The sequence below is a fragment of the Vulpes vulpes genome, chromosome 12 (genome assembly GCF_048418805.1).
Source record: "Vulpes vulpes isolate BD-2025 chromosome 12, VulVul3, whole genome shotgun sequence".
Taxonomy (NCBI): Eukaryota; Metazoa; Chordata; class Mammalia; order Carnivora; family Canidae; genus Vulpes; species Vulpes vulpes.
The window spans coordinates 187,777,054-187,791,206 of NC_132791.1; the positions used below are offsets into that span (position 1 = coordinate 187,777,054).

The following is a 14,153-nucleotide window of genomic DNA, read 5'->3' on the forward strand; positions in this document are numbered from 1 at the left end:
TCTGTAACATCGGACTCGGCCCACCCGGTGGCACGTAGCTGTGGCCTGTTGGCCCGGTGGCTGGTGCAGTTACCCTGGGCCCCTCGGGAGTACGGGCAGCCCCACGGCCTCAGGTGTGCACCGGGCCCCTCGGGAGTACGGGCACCCCCACGGCCTCAGGTGTGCGCAGTGACCTCGCCGAAGGCCGGCTCCCCGCCCCCATCAGGTGCCAGCACGTGCTCAGGCGCGCTCAGCTTGGCCTCTGCCCCCCTTTTGCCCCGGGGTCTGCGTGCCAGCCGGACTTGCCCTCTGGCTGGAGCGTCCGTACGTTTCTGTTCGCTCGGAATTTCTGTGGCCTCAGGTCCTGAGACGTCATCTGTCGCATTTTGTTTTGAGGCCACGCAGCTTCCCGTTGGAGGAAGATCTGTCTCCCTTTTTGGTTTCAGTTTTGTTCGTGGCTTGTTTCAGTTATTAACCGGGATGCAGAACGGGACGTTGTTGGCGTGCGTGCTTCATAGAGCTGCGTGCCGTGGTTCAGTGAAGTTTGCACTAGGAGATGAGCCCTTCAGTGTCCCATGGGGTCAGAGGTGTGCAAAAGGAATTTCATACGGGGCTGTGTGCGGGCGGGTTTGCACCTGCGCTGCTGTCGGCAGGTTAGACCAACCTTCCTTGTGTAGGTGAGTGGTCCCCAAGATCACACCACTGGCTATTGACGCTCACGGGGTTCTCCCCCCAAAGCGTTCACAGGCTTCCCACACCGTCATCATAGGAGGAGTCCGAGTATTCGCCTGCCACTGGCTGATTTTCCTAAGTCTAGATTTTTTTTTATAATAAATTTATTTTTTATTGGTGTTCAATTTGCCAACATACAGAATAACACCCAGTGCTCCTCCCGCCAAGTGCCCCCCTCAGTGCCTGTCACCCATTCCCCTCCAACACCCGCCCTCCTCCCCTTCCACCACCCCTAGCTCGTTTCCCCGAGTTAGGAGTCTTCATGTTCTGTCTCCCTCTCTGATATTTCCCACTCATTTTTTCTCCTTTCCCCTTTATTCCCTTTCACTATTATTTATATTCCCCAAATGAATTAGACCATATGATGTTTGTCCTTCTCCGATTGACTTACTGCACTCAGCATCATACCCTCCAGTTCCATCCACGTTGAAGCAAATGGTGGGTATTTGTCGTTTCTGATGGCTGAGGAATATTCCATTGTGTACATAGACCACATCTTCTTTATGCATCATCTTTCGATGGACACAGAGGTCTAGATTAAGAAGTGAACCGGGCCAATGGTACTCATTTCCCAAAAGCAGGGATTTAAAAGGAAAATAGGAAGAGCATTGAATATTGATCATCAAGACCTGGGTTAACTCTCTGTGTCTTGCTGGGAGCTTGTGAGGGCCCTCCCACCTCACCTCGCTGTCTCGCGGGGCAATTGGAGACCCTCCCAGGACTGTGTCTTCTCACCTCATGTAGCTGGTCTGCTTGGACATAGGAAGCCTGCATGAGGGGATGCCAGCAATCACCAGGATTCATCAGGCCCTCTCTTAGGCACACGGGAGCATATATCCGAGACCAGAACCGTGCTCTCCGCCCCCGTTGAGTGTGTGGCCCATCCTGGCCAGTACCATGGGGGCACCTGGTGGGCACCGTCTTACTTGATCCTAGCAATAGCTTGCCCTGCTGTTTCTGCGTGTACATGTGTGTGTTTGTGTGCATATACGTACATACATGCATACACCAATAATATGTGTCAAATAGGTCTGAAGACCTTTTTCAATGTGTCTAAAACACAAAAATCTCCGAAAGTGTGTTCTTTTTGTTGTTGTTGTTGTTGTTTTTTGTTTTTTTTTTTTGCTTTGCCTGATACAAACTCAGGTAGCAGACTTGAGGTTGTTTGCAGACCTAGTGCGTCCCATTGCCACAACCGTGCTGGAACACAGGCCGCGGCCCACTCGTACTCATGTCGTGGTCACGGTCCTGCTCCTCCTCGCCGTGCGGTGTACGTGCCTTAATGTGTGTCTAGGTGTGAAAGTTGCTCAATTGCCAAACACCTCAGGCCCAGTGGGCTTTGAATACGGGCGTCTTGACCAGCATGATGCCCTTTTCGTGTTTTAAGTACGGCAGCCGTGAGCCTTAGAAGGATCGGTAAAGCAAGAGCATAGAGCTGGGAAGAGCTCGGGTTTGAATCGCGTTGGGCACTCCCAAGGCCATGATCTTACCCACCGTATCCTGTTACGCTTTTGAGGAGCTGCCATGTGTTTGAACCACAATTTGCACTCAAGAGTTCTTGCCTACGGGGATGCGGGACTGAGTCGGTCGTGGGACGTGCGCCGCTTGGATCTCAGGGTTGTGAGTTCAAGCCCCACATCAGGTGCAGAAATTACTTAAACATAAAACCCTTAAAAAGCAAATAATAAATAGTAAAGCTCAACCTTTTGTTTTTTTAAAGGAGCTATTGAATATTGAATTCAGAGTCCCTAACGTCCTCCCTCCTGGATATTTAGAACTTGAGCCAGCCCCCAGGCAGTTCGTTTTCCAGAAAGAAATTCTGGATCTACAGGCTCACGCATGTGTAATTGAGTATTTTCTTACCGTTTCTATTAGTTGATTCTTTATGGAAGTACATGACTGCAAATAGTATCTTATATAATATAAATAACTGAACATGCTATGCCCAGGAGAACTTTCCATATTTGTCTGAATAGAAAAGGTAATTAAATTGGGGTTTGTTTTGGATTCATAGGAGTCTGATGACTAATTTTAACTCTGTTCTTTCAATTAAGTGATAGAGCTGGAAGCAAACAGCCAGGCATTTAGCATCGATTTGTGATTTAGTAATGCTCAAAAAATTCTTGCTCGAGTGACAGAAATGTCACATGTGAACCCTAAGACTTTGAAGTGGCCAAAACACCCCTGAGTCTTTATGACTTTTTTATTTTATTTTATTTTATTTTATTTTATTTTATTTTATTTTATTTTATTTTATTTTATTTTTTTATGAATTAGCTCTTTCTCTCTTCTCTATCCTGGCCAGCTCAACTGTTAAATCAGAGTCGAACTCATTTTCTGAAGAAATTCCGGCAAACATTTCCAATCCTACATATTTCCCCTTAAAGAACATTGCTCCTGAGATATTGTAGCTTCGGGTTTGAGGCTCTTGGGTCGTAGCGAAGCCAGAACTACATCTCGGGTGACCGCTTCAGATTCTGAGTCAGGCTGGGGGAGAGGAGGATCCGCATCCAGGTGCCCACCGGTGCTTCAGGTGTTCTGTCTCCGTGCACGCTCTCCCGTGTCCAGCTGCAAGCCACTTCATTGCCGAGCTTCCCCCAGGCTGAGGAGCATCCGTCACGTAGGACCATACCCGCTGTCCTAAAGGCCCTCCTGTGATCGCTGTGCTGGGGCCTCAGTGCCGCGGGCTGTGCTCAAGCTCACGGGCAGAGCTGGGTTTTGAGCGATTGGCTTTTCAGAGCTTTACGTGCACCCTCCCGTGATCCGTCGTGTGTTTTCACTCTATCCCTAGACAGCTGAGTGCAGAGGAAGAGCAAGCCCTCGAGGTGCACTCTCCAGAAGTCCGAAGTTTGACTTTGTCACTTTCTGAATGTTAACTCTGCAGAAATTACTAAAAGGTCTTCAAACGCTCTCCAAGTAGGATAAATAAGAGTATGTGAGAGTCCATATCATCATGTATGCATAGTCTCTGTACATAGCAATTGTAGCCTTGACTGTATTCTTTTTTTTTTGTTTAAGATTTTATTTATTTATTCATGAGAGACACAGAGAGGGGCAGAGACACAGGCAGGGGGAGAAGCAGGCTCCATGCGGGGAGCCTGATGCGGGAGTCGATCCCGGGTCTCCAGGATCAGGCCCTGGGCTGAAGGCAGGTGCTAAGCTGCTGAACCACCCGGGCTGCCCAACTGTATTCTTTTTTAAATGGTTTATTTATTTATTTTAAAGCTGGGGGTGGGGCGGTGAGGTGGGGTGGGGTAGGGGCCGAGGGATGGACAAGCACACTGTGCGCTGAGCACGGAGCCTTAGGCAGGGCTCTCTCCCGGGACCCTGAGATCATGACCTGGGTGGAAATCAAGAGTCTCGGGTTTCACCGACGGGGCCGCCGAGGCGGCCCTCTGATGTGTTCTTAGTTACAGGCGTGTGTGCATCCATGTATGTGTGGGTGTCGTTGCAGTGGTGGCCAGAGAGTTACGCTGCCGGGTGAGCACAAGACATCGGGAGCCCAAAGAAGGGTCCTTTCGGGTGTCCCAGGGCGTGTTGGCTGGAGGTGATGTTTCGGTGTGTTTGGAAGGATGATGCGCCACTTGGGTTGAGGTGGGGTGGACTGGAGACCCAAGCTATGGCAGCAGGACAGAGGGGTTGTGCGGTGTCGTGGGGACACCATGGCCCTACTCAGGGTCGCCTTGCGTAGAAGCACGTGTGTTTCTGGCTGAATTAAAACGAGGTTGAAAGTCCCATTCACAGAGAAGCCTTCCCTGTCCCGTCCTGCCCCAGAAATAACTGCCCTCTCTAATATCTCACACCCCCTGGCGGTGCTTTACTTTTGTGTCTTCCTGATGATCGTTGCCTCACATACCCTATACTTTGTCTTGTTTGCGATTTGTTTCCGACGATGGTGCATGTTCCACGGACGAGACAGGTTTCGCCTCCTTTGTTTTTCACTGTTTCCCCAGAACCCAGAACACTGCCTGTAGACAGGGGGCGCTCAGGAAGCCTTGTGCACAAATACCTGAATGGGTCACCTAAATAACGGGGGAATTGATTAAAAAGTAGCATAAACCCAGTAAGATTTCATACAAGTGGCTTTTTTCAATGAAGGGGGCTGTGCAATCCTTTCATGTCCCCCTTTAGTGTCAGCACTTTATAGAGCAGCTGGTAGTTTGAACATTGTTTCTACTTCGCGATTTTAAAGGTCATTCTTGGGGCGCCAGGGTGGCTCAGCCGGTTAGGCGTCCTGCCCTTGGTTTCGGCCTCGGTCGGGGTCTCACGGGTCCTGAGACTGAGCCCTGCATGTCCTGGGCTCAGTGGGGGAGTTGGCCTGAGAGAGCGGGAGACCGGGAGACCGGGAGAGCACGCGTGAGTGGGGCAGAGGGGCAGGGAGAAGCATGGGGGGCCGCTGGCCGTGGGGCCCCGGGGGGCCTGGAGCCCCGTGACCTGGACGGAGAGCAGACACTCAGCTGGCTGGGCCACCCAGCTGCCCCTCAACTAAGTAGATCCTTTCCTTTCCTTTCCTTTCCTTTCCTTTCCTTTCCTTTCCTTTCCTTTCCTTTCCTTTCCTTTCCTTTCCTTTATTTCCTTTCGTTTCCTTTCCTTTCTTTTCTTTCTTTCTTTTTTTTTTAAAAAGATTTTATTTATTTATTTATGATAGTCACACAGAGAGAGAGAGAGGCAGAGACACAAGCAGAGGGAGAAGCAGGCTCCATGCACCAGGAGCCCGACGTGGGATTCGATCCCGGGTCTCCAGGATCGCGCCCTGGGCCAAAGGCAGGCGCCGAACCGCTGCGCCACCCAGGGATTCCTCTTTTCTTACTTTTCTTTTCTTTTTTCTTTTCTTTCTTCTTTTCTTTTTTCTTTTCTTTTCTTTTCTTTTCTTTTCTTTCTTTTCTTTCTTTTCTTTCTTTTTTTTTTTTTAATTAAATCAAAGCATTTCTTTGCATTCGTGCTAATGGGTAACTTGTTAACCCGGCTTTTGGAGGAGGCTGTGCCAAGTGCTCTGCAGAGACCGCCCGGACCCGTGCGGGCTGGTTCCACGGTTCACCATCCATCTGCCAGCTTAGGTTTGTGCGGGTGGCACGGGTGCCCCCAAACTCCTCTTTCTGGATTTCTGTAAAACCAGTGTCAGCCAGAGACTCCGCTCCTGACTCTAGTTCTTTGTGGAACAGGTGGTGCAGAGCCCACTGTCCGTGAGTACCTAGCGTGTCACAATCCTCAGGACCTTCACGTTGGCTTTCTTTGCCGGTGCTGGTGCAGGATAAGGTGGTGCCTGAGACTCTGTCCTATGTGCATATGTGTTCTTGTCTTAAAAAGGAGAGAGAGAGGAAAAAGAAAAAAAAATGATGGTTTTCATACATCTTGCAACTAAGACTGAAACAGTCACGTCCCTTGGGTGATACGCACACGAGGGGACCCGCCCGCTGTTATCCTGGGAGCCCTGTGCTGACTCAGGAGGGTGTTAGATGAGGGCACCCTACAAATGCGCACTGAGCACTTAGGGTCCCCCAAGCACCATGGATGAGACATTGTCTGCCCTGAGCCAGCCCCGAACCCCAACGCCCACCCTCTGTCATGGAACTGGTGGGGTGCTGTGGGGGGGACAGGCAACGGGCAACGCGGCCTGTTAGCGACTGTGGCACTCAGACTGAGACGGGGACCCCGAAGTAAAGGAGCCTGGCTCCGTGGGGCACCTGAGCGGGACGATGGTCTGCTGGGTGGGATGTAGGCTCCTCCCTAAGGAAACCACCTGGGGGCCGGACCATAACCAAGCTGGGAAGGGACAGGTGCTGCGGTGGAGTGGCCTTGGGAAGGTGGGGAGGGGCTCCTGGAGACCTGGCTGCCCTCTCCGCACCTCTGCCGCGGGGGACCCGTCAGAGAACCTCATGGGCCTGTCGTGTGCGGTTTCCTCACCAGTGATGGGATCGTGGATCACGAAAGTATATTTAAGACACGAATGAATCCCCGTGGAGCCGGCAAAGAGGGCGATATGAGAGAAATGAGCATGGGGTCTATTGATTTTCTGCCCAGGTCCCTTTAGCTCTTGTTCTGTGGTCTGTGATCCTCGGTTCCTCATGTTGCTTTATTTTGGGAGAAACCAGTTTGTTCTGCAGGTGGTCAGAGTCCCACCCTAATGGGCTCTCTTGCGTCAGCTCCCTGCTCTCTCCTCCCTCTCCCCCTCCTACCTGGGCCTCGGAGCAGTTCCTTATTTGGATAGAACTCCACTGCTGGTGATGCTCCGTCTATTTATAATTCTCTCCCTCCACGGCTCTGACTCATTTTCTCTCTTTAAATTTGCCCTTCTAACCTCCTCTCTTCTCTGTAACTTGGAAAGCCTTTGGGTGGTGCTGAGTGTGAAGGCCCAGGTGCCAGGCGATGACGCTGTCTGCAGCGGCGACGAGGTGGCTCTGGACAGGCCGTTCTGTGGCCGGCCGTGTGCACGCAGGGTGCTGGGGTACGCGGCCACTGCCTGCCGTATCCTGGCCCGTGAGGCCCACTCGCTGTCCGGTGTGCGAAGCCTCTGCCCTACGCAGCCTGGGCCCCAGTGACGTGGCAGGCACGCAGGTCAGCATCACGTGTCCCAGCCCGGCCAAGGCCACGGGAAGAGCTTGCCCCTTACCCAGTGGCCCGGCTGGGACATAACAGGCATCCCGGAGCTTGGGAAGTTTTCCGACACTCATAGAGAGGAATGAAATGGTATCAGTCGCGTGGATCAGAAGAAACCCTAAATGCACACATGCGCGCAGACTCGCATTTGTGTGTGATCTATCAGCAGGGCTTGTGCACCAGTAAAATCCCGAGTCACCTCCTGATCCCTTCTCTCTGTGGCCCCAGACATTCACCCTGTTTGCTTTGGTCCATACCCAGGGACCAGGTGAGTGTACCGAGAGTCTGTGCTTATCTCGCAGAAACCCCCCCAAAATACACTCACTCAAACCTCTTAAAAGTCTTGCATATATTTTCAGTCTCCTTAAGGGTCAACTCGTTGAGACGGGTATATTTTTCCCACTTGAAGCAAATAATAGTAGTCCTATGTTAATGGATGAAAAGCCGGATCATGTCATCTATTTTATGAATAAATGACAAGGTAATCGGTATCAAAAAATTTAAAAAAGCAAATGCAACACTGATTTCGATCGCAAGTATGGAGCTGAAGCTCACGGGGCAGAATTGGTGAAACGTAAATGCTACTCAACCAGGGAGGCCTTCCCGGTTTATTCACGTTAGCGGGATAGTCTGAATCATTAAACATCACTAAGATTTATAACACAGGGACATTGCGACTGAATAAATACCCGAAACAAGATGCAAAATGTGTGTAGACTATAATGCAAGACTGCGTGTGCGATATGAACAGAGTGCCTGGCGTATATTAAGACGTGTGTGCATGTGAAAAAATACATATATTCAGTCTCTTACAAAAATAATGAACTCCGGCGTACTGATCCCCCGATCATTCGTATGCAGAGATGTTCGCCATTCTGCTATTTGTTTTCTTGAGTTTTTCTCCTTTCACCCCTGAGAATGCCAGTACTCTTTATTTTAAAAATCAATGTAGGAAGAGTCCTATTCATATTTATAAGCACCACCCATTGTTTCTGAAAAAAAAAAAATTCCCGATTGAGAAAAATATGAGACTCAATGATAGGTATGTAACCCCCGTGAAAAACAAGTAACTTAAATTGTGACATTGATGCATATCAATGCATCAAATACCAAGAAAGAGGAGTCTGTAAGGAAATGTGCCATTATAGTCAACCTCCCCCCCCATTTATGTGATTAGATTGTCAGTTTCTTTTCTTAATAATTTTGCCCATTTTATTTTCTAGGATATGCTATTATTACGTCATAACACATTACAAAACAAAATGAGAGGAAAGTAAATGGCGATATGTTATATCATTCAATTTTTCTTAGAATATCAATGCTCCCTATTCATAGCATATTCTTGGAGACCGTTATTTAGTTTGAATCACATTTGGTAAATGTGATCTTATTTAAATACTTGGAAGGACAATCTCATCAATTAATAAATTAAAGAGCTAGAGATATTCGATCGTTTTTACAACACTATGAAGAGAACCAGGGCAGCCATAGCCTTGCTGTACCGCTAAGTGTACTTAAAGGACGTCCATTACCGTGGGACAGACCAAATATGAACCAGAAATAAAGGGTTTGTATCTGGCTTTGAAATGGGAACCTGTGTTTGTAATGTTCCGAGTATTATGGTCAGCCTGCATGCTGCCTGCAGCTTTTCAATAATTAAGAATAACCTAGGAAAGGTATTTATGGTCTCATGTTGTTTAAGAAAGATAACAAACGGTGCTGCAGCATTTCCTTCAGCCTGGCTATGTGTGTTTTCTAGACGGTAGTTTCTTTAATATTTTAGCATTTTCCTTCCATACATATCATTAACTTTAAAAATAAAACTCCCAGTTATTTCACCAGCCAAAGATGAGCTTATTGGAGAATAAAAGAGAATTGCCATCTGGGGTAAGCAAGCTGCAGCAACACCATGGGGGAGTCTGGAGAACGAAGGAGAGGTAGCTCTCCTGGGGGTGGGGGGGATAGAAAGGCTCTTGCAAACAGAACGTCCCTTGGAGTCCTCTGGGAGTTAAAAGCATGGTGGTGCCCTCTCTTTGGCTGAGCTGTCGCTGACGGGAGACAAGCCTGCCCTCCCCTCCTGGGCCAAAGAGCAGTATCCAAGTGCAAGGCCCATCTCTTCCTTTTGAGTATTCAGTAGGGTGTAAACTCTCCCTGCGGAGCCTCTTGACTCCACTTTAGTGAGCTTTCCTTTTGCTAATTTTCACATCGTCTCCTTTATAGCTAACTTAAACTCACCCTCTATACTCTTTCTCTCTCCTTCCCTCCCACCCTCCCTCACCCCGCGCCCTCCTTGTGATAGTCTGACCACATGTGTTTCTGTCCCGACTCCTTGAATGTCTTGTCAACGTTCACGTATCGGAATATTTAGTTAAGATGTGGGCATGCTTTCTCGGTAGCGACGGCGACCTCACCTAACTTTTCAGTACATGTAGAAGTCCTTTTAGATCTTACAACTGGGAAGAGAAATAGGATTCGCTACACTATTGGTACTAAGAATGAGGGGTCTGCAGACCCGCAGCAGCCCCTGGGAGCTGGTCAGAAATGCGGAATTTCATTCACCACCTGTATACCTGATTTACTGAATCAGAATCTGCATTTTAACGGTTTCCCCCAGGTAATTCCTATGCACATTAAGGCCTCAAAATATAGATATATTCACTCAGCTGTCAGTCATTCCCAGGATAGCTTGACTCATGCTTTTCGTTCTCTGTATCCAACTTGAGTAAATTTGGTGTACCGCTTAGTTAAAGGAATGGGTCATGGGCACTGATGTTTGGAAGAGCTCTAGGCAAGGTATAGGGTAGGAGCCACAGCTTATTTCATTTGAACCCCATGTGGTAGGTGCCGGGTACCATAGGCTGCGACATCAGTTTGCGGCTGGAACTCCTCCATGCTGCAGGTGAAGGCAGAGGCAACAGCCTATGGACCCCCCACCCCCCAGACTGGATCAGTTAACAGGAGCCACCCCTTGCTCAGACCCATGGAATCCTTTCTTTCTGCACGTATTTACCACAACATGGCAGATGTGCTCCGAAATCTGCAGAGTCTCAAATGTCACTGGGCTTCCATGGGAGGCAATAGCGGAATCCAAATGAGCCTGATGAGAAGGACTGAAGGATATTGGGAAACAGCAGGGGATAAAAGGCTAGATGCATACTTCTGCTGCTCTCTAATCCTAAAAAAGCCCAGCTGTGTTGCATAGATCTCTTTTTGTTGTGAATATATGTCGGAGACTATGAGATTGATGACATCGTGCAGAGAGACATTCGGGTGGGGGAGAGAAGGAGGTTTTTAAGTGACCAAAATAAACTGATCATATCTACTGAGTGTTTGCTGCATGGTAGGCACCGTATAAAGGCTGCTTGTTCAGTCCTCACAGAAACCCTGAGGAAGGCATCACCATCCCCGTTGTCAGGCTGGGAGAGCTCGAGGGAAGAGTCATCTCTGTTAGCAGCTGCAGGTTAGACACACGGTGAGTACTTGATGCAGCCTGGAGTCAGGCCTGGACACCGTGACCCAGGGTGTGTCCCTGTAACCACAGCAACACCTGGCCTCTTTTGAACCCCATATGGGAGGTGCTCAGTGGGCTTGGCTGCCACCCCAGTTTGCAGATGAGTAAAGTGAGTCTCGCTGAAGGTACAACCAAGTTAGGGTCTCGTGACAGGCCTGTAAAATCTAGTAGGATTTGAATATACGTTTAGAGACGTCTAGCTAACTGCGAGACCACTATGCCTGATCGTCCGCAGGCATCACTCTATGCCTCGCTCATGGGGCAGAGAGGCCCGTGTATGGCCCTTGAGAGAAGAAAAGTGTGCTGGAGGGTTAGGTGTATGGTGGCTCAGTTACATTTCCTTTACGGGGAGGTGAGATTGCGACAACGTGGGTCTGGGTAGAGCTCGAGCCGCGTACAAAGGGATTCGTGGGGGAGTGTCCAGGTACAGGGTAGTGTGCCCTCTGTCTTTTTTTGCTTTCTCATTTAAAAATATACATTTCAATACTTATGATAATGAAGTAAGAGAATAATGATGTAGAGGGAGTAGCAGGAGAACGTTTGTCCTGACCACTTTGGGCGTCTTGCTTGGTTTTTAAAATACATTTACAGGTGTCATTCTCACCGTTTGGCAGGTGAGGAAATTGAGACAGTTGCATTGACTTACCTCTTCATTGGTTGGGTGACGGTAGTGCAAGGTCCCAGCTTTTTCTTCTGATCTGGGCAGAGTTCGGCATCACTTGAGCTGTAGCACTATGCTAGAGAGCCCGCTGGGACCTTGGGCCGTGACTGGGCAATCGCGTGGGCTCCTCTCAAACGGAGGGTCCCCAGACAACAGAAAGAAGAGAGAGGGAGGCTTGAGTGGGGCACAAACCAAAATCCTCTACTCCAGACTAAAAGAAGACAAAAAGCTTGTCCCCTCCAGCTGCTTGAACTAATTGTGTTAATGCTGAATAATTCATTCACAATTCCCTGTACGCTTGGAAACCGAGCCGGTGACCAATACCCCAAAGGCTCCAGAGGTGGGATCTATAATTTACTTTTCTCTCCGCCGTGACTTCCCTGATTCCTCTTGCAACGCCGAGGGTCTTCTTCCAGAGGGATGTGGGCTCCTCTGTTTCATCTCTTCCTTCTGGACTCTTACTACGGAGGGGGACGACCTTCCTCTGGACGGTTCTGGTCATGTCCTTTGCTACCGGCGCACTTTGGCCGCGGAGAATAATTCCCTTGGGCCTGTAGCAGATTCTCCGAGGAGGAGTAATTTGGTGAGAAAGCAAACACAGCTATTAAAAATGACCAAATCCTATTAACTCCTTGAAGCAAGTCAGACTCCCCAGCCACTCAAGGGCTTTATTTAGAATGTGGCAGGGTTATTTATAGTGGGGTTTTCTTTGCTTTTATTTTTTGTGTGCTTCTGGGAATCTAAAAGTATAAATGAATTTCTCATTGCAGTTTGCTTCTCTGTTATACTCGTGTGTGTGTGTGTGTGTGTGTGCTCACATGCGTGTGCGTCCGCGTCCTGTCGCGTTTCCCTTAGAGCAGGGCTGCTTCGGCAGAGCTCATCCTCTAATTATGTCCCTGCCTTTGCAGGAGCGTTTACAATCAGGCTTGTGAGGTGCTTTCAGAAATCATTAGACGTGTGCAATGGCTGTGCCTGTTGATCACAGCCACTAGTTCGCTCCTCTTCTCTGCTTTTCCTGTCATTAAACTCCTATGTGAAGTTCTTAGTTGTTCTGTTTGGTGGTTTGTTTTATAGCTGAAGCCAGATTCCACATCCCAACTAGATTATGGGGAATGCATCTCAATGTTTGTGGCTTTTTCTCCATCCCACAGGTTGGATGAGAGACACAAGTTGAAGCCGGGGGCGGGGGGGGGGAACCAAACAGTAAACGTGGAGACAGCCCCTCCCACCCACACAAATGGGTCGAGATGATCAGAGAGTGGGACAAACGACAGCGCCAAACAGCAAACGTAGCCTAAGACCAAAAATCCTGAATGACAGAGAGAAAGTCACGTTACAGATGTCACAACCTAGGAGACGGGTTTAGACACAGAAAGCAGAAACTGAGAGACTTTCACAGGAGCCGAGGATTCAAAAGCCGCACAGGATCAGAAACAATAAGAGGAAAAATAAGACGGGGTGATGACGACGATGAAGAGAGAGTAAGGGAAGGATAGTGGAGGGACAGGGAAAAAGAGAGACGGGGAGAGAGAGAGGAAAGGATTTGGGTCCACTGAGTGGTTTTCGCCAGGAAGACACTAATTTCCTACAGGAAATCCTCTGGGCCCGTCCTCTGGGCAGATGGGCTTCTGCATAGTTTCATGGCTCTTCTGGTCGCTCAGCTCTGCTCTGTCTCGACGAGGAGTGGGTTTGGTTGGGGACACGCGGCGCTCGCCGAGTAGCCGTGGCTGCCACCACTGGGCATGAGGTCAGAACAATCTGGGTGAACCAGCAAGCCAAGATCTTCCTAACCTTTCCCAGAAACATGTTTTTGGCTTTTAAATTGATACACTTCCTAGCACTTGGTGCCAGAACCCGAACGGGGCCCATGTTACGTGCAACCCGATACAATGAGTGAAGAGGGTCTTGATCACCCAGTTCCTCCTGAGGGGCGCTGGCTTCCAAGAGAAGCCGGAGAGTGGCAACGGGTTATAGGTAAGCCCTTGGACCATTCGCATCTCCTAACCCTCTTTGAAATTGTAGAATGGGCTTTTGAAACACTGGAAGGACAAAAAATTCATTAGAATTTCTATTTCTTTTTTTTTTTTTTTAAGGTTTATTGATTTAGGTTGAGGGGGAGGGAGGCGTTCCCGTGTGTGTGGGTAAGAGCAGGAGCAGGAGGAGGGGCAGAGGGGGAGGGGGAGGGGGAGCTGAGCATGGAGCCGAATGGGGGGCTCGATTCCAGGACCCTGAGATCACGACCTGAGCTGAAACCACGAGGTGGACGCCTAACCCGCTGAGCCCCCCAGGGGCCCCTAGAATTTCTGTTTCTAGTACAGAACTGATTTGACTTATGTATTCAGTTGTGAGTAATCTGAAATGTCCATGGAAGAGGCTAAGAGCGTTTTCTGTCTCTGCTACTTGACAAATGTATTTGAATCAATATATTCGTCATGGCTTAAGGAAAAGTAGGCAAAGTGAAAGTTGAGGGACGCATGTAGGCAGGAGCAAGGGGAGTATTACACGGTACATACCTGATACCTTCCGGGATATCCAAGGTCTGACTTCATTGAACCCCGCGAGATAGAGCTGTTGACATCACTGCCCCCCACCCCACCCCTTAACAGATAAAGGGATGTCTGCTCAGAGAAAGGCAGTCACTGTCCCAGAATGACCAGTGAAGTGGGGGAATGG

At 49.2% G+C, this 14,153-nt stretch overlaps 1 protein-coding gene across 2 annotated transcripts in view; it reads left to right on the top strand.

Annotated features, from left to right (window-relative positions):
* Positions 1–14,153, top strand: part of CDH8 (cadherin 8) — a 357,448-nt gene that overhangs the window by 16,030 nt on the left and 327,265 nt on the right. The window lies entirely within an intron of this gene.